General features: G+C 43.4%; 1 long non-coding RNA gene across 1 annotated transcript; it reads left to right on the top strand.

The window, feature by feature from the left end:
• The first annotated feature begins 4,650 nt into the window (after nucleotides 1-4,650).
• LOC143887783 (uncharacterized) lies at nucleotides 4,651-8,436 on the top strand. Its single transcript, XR_013254376.1, has 2 exons — nucleotides 4,651-5,023; nucleotides 7,937-8,436. It is a non-coding gene; the product is annotated as an uncharacterized LOC143887783 (long non-coding RNA).
• The last annotated feature ends 218 nt before the right edge of the window (nucleotides 8,437-8,654 follow it).

The following is an 8,654-nucleotide window of genomic DNA, read 5'->3' on the forward strand; positions in this document are numbered from 1 at the left end:
CTATTTTGCCGAATTTCACACGGATTCTGCTCTGGATTGCATACCACAGTTTCGGTCATATGGGTATTGGATTTTGGACATCATGCATATTATTGGAAAGGAATATATGGGAAAGATTTACACTTTCTCAAGTAACAAAACAAGCTCCTCCTCTCTCTCCATCCTTGATACAATTCTCCACCATTCTCAAGCTCTCTCTCTCTTAGGTTTTCTTGTTCTCTTTCATGCTCTTTTTCTTTTCTACTCTCAACCAAGGATCAATCATCCACCATTCAAACTCAAGGTGACATTAAAGCTTGAAGGAGGAAGATTCAACCAAAGATTGGAGGAGAAAAAGAATAAGTTCTTTTTGTATTTTGTTCTATTTTCTAGTTCCAAAGTGATGTATTTTTTTTGTTTAATTTAAACTAGTGGAGAGTTTATTTTTCTTTTAGTTTTCCTTTTAAATAATTATATGGCATCTCTTCTCTTTTCTTTCTCCTTTATTTTTGTTTTTCTTCACTTCTTCATGAGTAACTAAATCCTATTTACTTAGGGTTTAGTTGAAGCCATGGGGAAGGAGAAATAATTACAATTAAATCAATCTACTCAATTAAAAAATTGTGTAGGAGTTTGTGTTTGGAAAATCCCAATCATTCACGCCATTGGCTTTTCCCTTTCGTATGAATGATTGTTGATTAACAAATATAAAGTTCTATATAATCAATGTAAATTGGAGAGTGGATTTGATTAATTACTTATAAGGAATGACATCCCTTTGATCTTATTCCTTATTGACTAGTTAATCGAATTTTCAACCCAATTCAAGAGTTGTTTTAATTAATCAATTTAATCCAAACCCATGGTGGATTCTAACCCTAAGTAATCTTTTATATTGAATTAAGGTTTTTACACTATTCCAAATTACTTTCGCAATTTTTCAATTAATTTAGGCCTTTAGAATTTTAGTTTTCTAATAAGATTAGATAAGTAGTTAATCAAGATCATTAGAATTTTGGTACACTTTGCCTAAATTAAGATTTCCAAGTCAAGATCGTAGTTGAATCCGATTCTTAGATTGAATAGAATACACGCTTATATATAGTGTTGGCTCCGAGGTCTAAGTCCACGGAAATCCTGAGTCCATTCCAGGCAACATTATATCATAGCTAGTATTCTAATCGGTAAAAGAATAGGATTGACAACTAGATTTCTCTTCCTTGAGTTCGACCCGTATTTACACGATCCGTGCACTTGCGGTTATTTAATTTTTCAAACACCCCCCTTAGGTACTAATAACCCCTTCTTTGTAGCTGAAAACCCATGCCTTTCAACTTGAGCACCATCTTTGGATTTGCTACACCCTCCAAGGGTACTTCTCCTACCCCATTTGAGTGCCCATAATCCCTTCTCTAATACCATCCATAGGTCCCCTTTGTTGGCCTTGAGAAGCCCCCCTTAGGTACAATAACCCCTTCTTTGTAGCTGAAAACCCATGCCTTTCACCTTGAGGACCTTCTTCTGGATTTGATGGACCCTCCGAGGGTACTTCTCCTACCCCATTTGAGGGCCCATAATCCCTTCTCTAATACCATCCATAGGTCCCCTCTATTGCCCTTGAGAAGCCCCCCTTAGGTACTAATAACTCCTTCTTTGTAGCTGAAAACCCATGCCTTTGAACTTCAGGACCTTCTTCTGGATTTGATGGACCCTCCGAGGGTACTTCTTCTACCCCATTTGAGGGCCCATAATCCCTTCTCTAATACCATGCATAGCTCCCCTCTATTGCCCTTGAGAAGCCCCCCTTACGTACTAATAACCCCTTTTTTGTAGCTGAAAACCCATGACTTTCAACTTCAGGACTATCTTCTGGATTTGATGGACCCTCCATGGGTACTTATTCTACCCCATTTGAGTGCCCATAATCCCTTCTCTAATACCATGCATAGCTCCCCTCGGTTGCCCTTGAGAAGCCCCCCTTAGGTAGTAATAACCCCTTTCTTTGTAACTGAAAACCCATGCCTTCCAACTTGAGCACCATCTTTGGATTTACTGCACCCTCCAAGGGTACTTCTCGTACCCCATTTGACGGCCCATAATCCCTTCTCTAATACCATCCATAGGTCCCCTCTGTTGCCGTTGAGAAGCCCCCCTTAGGTACTAATAACCCCTTCTTTGTAGCTGAAAACCCATGCCTTTAAACTTGAGCACCATCTTTTGATTTGCTGCACCCTCCAAGGGTACTTCTCCTACCCCATTTGAGTGCCCATAATCCCTTCTCTAATACCATCCATAGGTCCCCTTTGTTGGCCTTGAGAAGCCCCCCTTAGGTACTAATAACCCCTTCTTTGTAGCTGAAAACCCATGCCTTTCACCTTGAGGACCTTCTTCTGGATTTGATGGACCCTCCGAGGGTACTTCTCCTACCCCATTTGAGGGCCCATAATCCCTTCTCTAATACCATCCATAGGTCCCCTCTATTGCCCTTCAGAAGCCCCCCTTAGGTACTAATAACCCCTTCTTTGTAGCTGAAAACCCATGCCTTTGAACTTCAGGACCTTCTTCTGGATTTGATGGACCCTCCGAGGGTACTTCTTCTACCCCATTTGAAGGCCCATAATCCCTTCTCTAATACCATCCATAGGTCCCCTCTTTTGGCCTTGAGAAGCCCCCCTTAGGTACTAATAACCCCTTCTTTGTAGCTGAAAACCCATGCCTTTGAACTTCAGGACCTTCTTCTGGATTTGATGGACCCTCCGAGGGTACTTCTTCTTCCCCATTTGAGGGCCCATAATCCCTTCTCTAATACCATGCATAGCTCCCCACTGTTGCCCTTGAGAAGCCTCCCTTAGGTACTAATAACCCCTTTTTTGTAGCTGAAAACCCATGCCTTTGAACTTCAGGTCCTTCTTCTGGATTTGATGGACCCTCCGAGGGTACTTCTTCTACCCCATTTGAGGGCCCATAATCCCTTCTCTAATACCATCCATAGCTCCCCTCGGTTTCCCTTGAGAAGCCCCCCTTAGGTACTAATAACCCCTTCTTTGTAACTGAAAACCCATGCCTTTCAACTTGAGCACCATCTTTGGATTTGCTGCACCCTCCAAGGGTACTTCTCCTACCCCATTTGAGGGCCCATAATCCCTTCTCTAATACCATCCATAGGTCCCCTCTGTTGCCGTTGAGAAGCCCCCCTTAGGTACTAATAACCCCTTCTTTGTAGCTGAAAACCCATGCCTTTCAACTTGAGCACCATCTTTGGATTTGCTGCACCCTCCAAGGGTACTTCTCCTACCCCATTTGAGTGCCCATAATCCCTTCTCTAATACCATCCATAGGTCCCCTTTGTTGGCCTTGAGAAGCCCCCCTTAGGTACTAATAACCCCTTCTTTGTAGCTGAAAACCCATGCCTTTCACCTTGAGGACCTTCTTCTGGATTTGATGGACCCTCCGAGGGTACTTCTCCTACCACATTTGAGGGCCCATAATCCCTTCTCTAATACCATCCATAGGTCCCCTCTATTGCCCTTCAGAAGCCCCCCTTAGGTACTAATAACCCCTTCTTTGTAGCTGAAAACCCATGCCTTTGAACTTCAGGACCTTCTTCTGGATTTGATGGACCCTCCGAGGGTACTTCTTCTACCCCATTTGAGGGCCCATAATCCATTCTCTAATACCATGCATAGCTCCCCACTGTTGCCCTTGAGAAGCCTCCCTTAGGTACTAATAACCCCTTTTTTGTAGCTGAAAACCCATGCCTTTGAACTTCAGGTCCTTCTTCTGAATTTGATGGACCCTCCGAGGGTACTTCTTCTACCTCATTTGAGGGCCCATAATCCCTTCTCTAATACCATCCATAGCTCCCCTCGGTTGTGTGGTACCCTGATCCCGCGAGAGGGGTGTGGGGCGCGAGCCGCCGCTCTCTCTATCTTGGTCTCTCGTATCCACGCGATTGGCGTGTGCATTTTATTATTGATTTGAATTAATCTTTCCTGTGAACTTGGGATCACTAAGGCAATCCGAATTCCACACGAAAGAGACTGACAGAGTCGCCACCTAGATGTGGGATCTAGGACCCGTAATTAACCAGAAATCTAGACTCGCTACCTGGTTACGAGAATGGAAGGTATGGGGAGTTATCCACCACATGCACCATTCTTGCCCGATAATCGGTCTTCGATTCCAAAAGCTAACTCTTTTAAATTTATTTTAAATGGCTCATTCAACTCTATGTTAATGTGCGAACTAAGTGACATGCATCCTATGATCTAATTTCAATGTGAATCTGTAGACACCCCATTCTGTCATTTTTAACTTTGGTATTCAATGACTACGTCATCTCTACCAAAGAGGGGCATCTGTAGACACCCCATTTTGTTTTGTTTTAATCAACAAAGAAATTAGTGTGTTAAATCCATGTGAGAACCCCCTCTATCATTGATTTATATGTTTTAGGTCATTAATATCTTGATCTGACTTTACGAATCATCAATCAGGACAAAATAAGCTAGGGTCACTTCATAGCCCGGACCCTGATTCCATTCCGAGACCCGATTTCCGTAAATCGTTAGATCAATGGTAGATCTTGACCTGGGTCTAACCATCCAAAACCACCTAACCTCTCCTCTCATCCTAACCATCCAAACCTCACCTAACCTCACATAACCTCTCCTCTCATCCTAACCATCCAAACCTCACCTAACCTCACCTAACCTCACCTAACCTTACCTAACCCCACCTAACCTTACCTAACCTCATCCTCTCATCCTAACCATCCAAAACCACCTAACCTCACCTAACCTCCTATCCCATTCTCCTATAAATACCCTCTCATCCCACCATCCAAGAAAAGAAGAAAAAGAACCCCTCTCTTAGAAAATTCATCCCTCTCCCTCATCTCTTCAAGGGTTCGGCCATCCTTGCCGGATCGGGTGATTTTATACGTTGGGTGATATATATCAAAAGCAGTCATTATCAAGCAAGGAATCATCTTCAAGGAATTACCATCAAAGAAAAATCAAACACAAAGTGGGTTTCCAAAGAGGTAGGCATTTATTTCAATTCTATGTAGGGTCTGTTTTCATGCATATCTTTTACTTTAAAAGAAAAACCATGTTAGGAAGCATGTAGGGTCTGTTTTCCCCCTGGTTAGCCTCTGGTTAGACCCTGGTTGCACCCAGGTTCGCTGCTGGTTGCACCCAGGTTCGATGCTGGTTGCACCCTGGTTCCCTGCTGGTTGCACCCTGGTTCCCTACTGGTTCGCACCCTGGTTCCCTACTGGTTCGCACCCTGCTTCCCTGCTGGTTGCACCCTGGTTCCCTACTGGTTCGCACCCTGGTTCGATATTGGTTCGCACCCTGGTTCCCTGCTGGTTCGCACTCTGGTTAGACCCTGGTTGCACCCAGGTTCGCTGCTGGTTGCACCCAGGTTCCCTGCTGGTTGCACCCTGGTTCCCCTGCTGGTTCGCACCCTGGTTCCCTGCTGGTTCGCACCCTAGTTCCCTGCTGGTTCGCACCCTGGTGCACCCTGGTCCGCACCCTGGTTTGTACCCTGCTTCCTCCTAGTTAGACCATGGCTAGTCTCGGGTTTGCTCCTAACTTAGACCCGACTCACTTGACCCTAACCATTAACCCAATCCAACCAAGTCATATCCCAACACAATCCGAGTCGCATGTCTGAATCCATTTGGCCGAATCTCATAAGCCCGCCCACTTTGAATTCCGAAAATTCAAACCCTTGATGATTCCAATATGCTCAATTCTTTGATGCAAATTCCCAATTCCAAAATCCCATTGCTATATCAATGTTTTTGAATCTCAAGTCCAATGCTCAAATACAAACCCGATTCCTGATCCAAATACCAAACCTGTTTTCCAAAATCCAAGCAACCTCCCCAGTGGAACTACGTGTGGCTTGATCCCCATCACGGGGTACGTAGGCAATTTGGCACTCCCAAGTTCAGTCGCACCTTTCTCTATCTTTCCCATTCCCTCACACTATTCATCATCTCGATTCATCTCGTGTCTCTCGGAACCATTGGATTATGGTTTCCGTCGTAAGAACCCTTAGAGCCCAATTTAGGAACAATGGTGTCGTGTCGTGTTGTGTCCTAAGTTTTAGGGAGTCCTAGAGTTAGGAGTCCAGCCTCATCACGGACGCTTGCTATGTATAGCAACCGTGCCATAGGTCAAGTTACACTAGTCATCCAGTTTTTCCCTAGGACAAGCCTAGTAAACTAGGATGTAGGCTAACCTGCATTAGTCTAAGGGACAACTTGCATTTAGATAGGATCATATAGCATCTTCGATGAAATCCTAAGATAATAAAATCCTCAACTTGAATTAAATAACTTCTCTTAAAACTGTTGAAACAGTCAATCCCGTCTAGATCGGTGTCCTAGTTGAGTTAGGCATATGTAGCTTAGCTTAAAATGCACCGAACTACGTCGACTCTGATCCCAGTAAGGCTTGGGTACGTAGGCAGCTTGGATGTCTGATGGCATACCACCCGCGAGTCGGCACCACAAACAAATTGTGGTGTTTTGTATATTAATTTTCTTGTAAATACTTAATCAAATCAGTTAGGGTTTTCCATGAAATTAGAATTCTAGGAGAACTTTCACTTAGATTGAATCCAGACAAATTAATAAATCAAGATACACATCTAGGATTCACATTGAAATTAGATCATAGGATGCATGTCACTTAGTTCGCACATTAACATAGAGTTGAATGAGCCATTTAAAATAAATTTAAAAGAGTTAGCTTTTGGAATCGAAGACCGATTATCGGGCAGGAATGGTGCATGTGGCGGATAACTCCCCATACCTTCCATTCTCGTAACCAGGTAGCGAGTCTAGATTTCTGGTTAATTACGGGTCCTAGATCCCACATCTAGGTGGCGACTCTGTCAGTCTCTTTCGTGTGGAATTCGGATTGCCTTAGTGATCCCAAGTTCACAGGAAAGATTAATTCAAATCAACATTAAAAGGCACACGCCAATCGCGTGGGTACGAGAGACCAAGAGAGAGAGCGCGCGGCGGCTCGCGCCCACACCCCTCTCGCGGGATCGGGTACCACAGTCTGGCGACTCTGCTGGGGATCACCTAACTTCATCACAATTCCAAAGGATAACTTATTTGAATCTATTTTAACTGGCTCATGAAAACTCTATCTCTTGTATACTTGTCAGATTAGTTTGTCTTGTTTTATTTTCTCATCACATTTTACTTGAACTTAATCTAACAAAATCTGAAGGCATCATAGATTGCGCAAACATATTGCACACACTTACATCACTTGCATCTAAACCCTTGCATCTCACGTGCACACACGTCCTATTTTAGGAACCCGGAGTGTTATCTAGCATGGTTGACTGGGATTTCATCACCTGGTGCCTCTGTGCTAGAGAAACATTCCACCCTTAGCCTAGTACCTTTATGGTACGTAAACGGATCTCTTGTTCACGTACTGATACGCCGGACACTGGTACAGTATATCGAACAGGGATTCGCGCTAAGGGAACTCTTGGCCTTACCCCTAGATTAACCCACACATGCATGTAGTATACGAACACATGTGCATCACGTGTGTGAGCCTAGTTTAGGATATCCTACCTATTTGTGTCTAGATTAGGCCGTAGACCATCTTCCAATGGCTACGATCGGTCCTAGGTACACAAACAAAGTCATGAGTCGAGATCCTCTCTCCACTCCGATAGATTAGGATTAGGGTTGATGCCTTCAGGTAACACTGTTAAAATGTGTGAAGATTAAAAACTTTCCCTTTGGGGTTAGGATATAAATCCCATCATTTCCAAAGATCTCATAGGATTAGTCATTCATGATCTATCCGTTGAAAGCAATCTTATGCTATCTCATCTAATCTCTTGATCGTGCGTCTTTGATTCTTCTATCATACAATTCAATCGTATCTTCATGCCATCCCCTAACTGGCAGATGCAGAATCTCACAATCTTTCGATTATGCGTTCTCATGATCTGATCATGCCTGGTCCAGATAATCCAATCTTGCTTGTACCCCTGGTCTGTTCCTCCTCTAGGGGCTACCTTTTTCAAGATTATTTTGCTAAGTCCTTCAGAGTTCACTCTCAGAATCCTTGAGCTAGGGGCATTTCCCTATGCGAATCAGTCATCATTGTCCAAAATTGAAAGTATCAGCCATGATGATGTTCAGAACGAACCAGCCTTCGCCGAGCCTTCAACGCCAAACAGTTGCAGCAGTTAAAGTTTTAGTCACTTACTATTTTATGTTGAGTCAGTCATCATGGTCAGTATAATTGTTGAGTCCGGTCTTACAGTTAAAGGTCAATGCCTAGTCCAGGCAAGTTATCTTCTGTTTCCCTTTCTTATTTAGAGTTGTGAATCCTGAGCATGTTCAGGATAGGTCGTCTGATGTAATAGCTTTTCTTTAAATAAAATTTCGGTCAGTTCCAAAAAGTTCACTTGTGTCTGTTCTTAAGTGTGCTTCTGATCTTAAAATAAGACTCCCTCTTCAAATGAGGACAAAATTGACGAAACTCCACTTGAGTCACAGCAATTACTTGAACGAGAGGAGGAGCGCCAATCCCAACCTTTCAAAGATGAAATTGAAATGATAAACACTGGCACTGAAACTTTGATTCAGTGAATGCCGATTGAAAATACATTACCCTCTA

The sequence above is a fragment of the Tasmannia lanceolata genome, unplaced genomic scaffold (assembly GCF_043159265.1).
Source record: "Tasmannia lanceolata isolate RefF3 unplaced genomic scaffold, GAP_Taslan_0.1 ptg000012l, whole genome shotgun sequence".
NCBI classification, from domain to species: Eukaryota; Viridiplantae; Streptophyta; class Magnoliopsida; order Canellales; family Winteraceae; genus Tasmannia; species Tasmannia lanceolata.